Genomic DNA, 1,634 nt, shown 5'->3' with positions numbered 1-1,634 from the left:
ACATATCAGAACTTGGAATAACTATTCTACAAAACTCAGGTCCCCTATATCAGTGCTTTTCAAAATATTGTGATGAGTTAACACAAACCCATTCAGGGTCAATACTTTTGTGAACACCAACAAAACTAAACTACTAGAAATATAAAAATTTCTAAATTATGTAAAAATATAAGCCAGATTTATTAGATTCTACTTAAAACACCTAAGTGTTATATGAAAGGATAGAAGGTCAACACTCCCCTGTAGCCTGACAACACCTGCATGGTGAAGGCATTGCCACTGATTTTGTGGCATCTAAGAGTATTTGGAGGGTCTGGCTAGCTCAGCCGGTGAAGCATGTGACTCTTGATCTTGGGGTTGTGGGTTCATGCCCCACGTTGGATGTAGATATTACTTTTAAAAATTAAATTTCAAAAATTTCTGTCAAATTATTAAATGCATTTCTAAAATTTATCTCAATTGCTGTACTTTTCTCATCAAAAAAATGAAAACAAACGGTTTATAGTACAACCCTGGTCTTCAAGCCATACTTAGAAGAACTGCTTTCTACTCTGCCACATTATGGACAAATCCAGAGTGCTCTGGTAGAAATTCTGAGAGATATTTTGTACACAGGAAAAACTTCTTATGTATTATGAAATAAGATTTGAAGGCACAAATTGTTCACGGTTGGGTAACAGGTAAATAAACGTGTCCAATTAAAATAAAAGTTGTGTGTGTTTGTTTTTTGAGACATCTATGGGAGAAAGTTTGAACAGATTGATTGTGAAAATACTTCTCTTTAGGATTCTGAGTTTGACCTTATAGTAAATAAGGAACAATTATATGCATTTAGCTTTGAAGATATTCCCTTTCAAGGTGAACACATGATGCCATAGTGCTTTACATTTGGTACATATATATGTCGAAGTGAAGAACATTGCATAGGCCTCTAAGAATTTATTTATATGTATTGTATTTATTGGAACATACCTTAAAAAATGTAGAACTTTATTTTAGAAAGCAAACATGCTAGTGGTGTACTTAGAACTTGGCTAATCATGTTAATTGGTTTATTTATAACCAATTCCAAAGATAGCATATTATTTAAAGAGAAAAATGAGCATTGAGATAATTAAGCATGAAATTTGGAAATATGGTGATTTAATTATTGATGATGTCATTATTATAAATAGAGGTAACTTTTTATATGTCCATGTTGTGTTGATAAATAAATTTGTTCCATGATTCACAATTTAAAGTTGATCAACCAGTGTCTAGTTAAAGAAATAAGTGTATATACTACCATTTTCCTGCATTTCTTAAAATATTAGAGATGAGAATGTATGTTGTTCATCGCTAGTCTTTACTGCAAGTTTTTAAACATATTGTTTTTATAGAACCTATATGAGAATTTTGGTGAAATGAACCCTCTACCCATGAAAAACTCTGCAGTATTACAGATCACAAAGGTATGGATACCCTTGAAGCTCAATCTTTGACTACAGAAATCCAAAGTTTAAGAACTTTGATTGAAGTCTGGTCTATCTGAATATATCCTCCCCCTTAGAATGTCTGTTTCTTACCAAAAGCCTTTAGTTAATATTACTCCCCAAATTCTCCAGTGCTTCCTTCCATTTCAGTTCAGTATATAT

At 32.2% G+C, this 1,634-nt stretch overlaps 1 pseudogene; it reads left to right on the top strand.

Moving 5' to 3' along the window:
• The first annotated feature begins 206 nt into the window (after nucleotides 1-206).
• Nucleotides 207-306, top strand: LOC116866780 (annotated as a pseudogene).
• Nucleotides 307-1,634: the final 1,328 nt, after the last annotated feature.

Source organism: Lontra canadensis, unplaced genomic scaffold (genome assembly GCF_010015895.1).
Source record: "Lontra canadensis isolate GAN:19392208 unplaced genomic scaffold, GSC_riverotter_1.0 scaffold10, whole genome shotgun sequence".
Classification (NCBI taxonomy): Eukaryota; Metazoa; Chordata; class Mammalia; order Carnivora; family Mustelidae; genus Lontra; species Lontra canadensis.
Note: the sequence above shows the minus strand (reverse complement) of the source record. Positions and strands in the feature narration are given on the sequence as shown.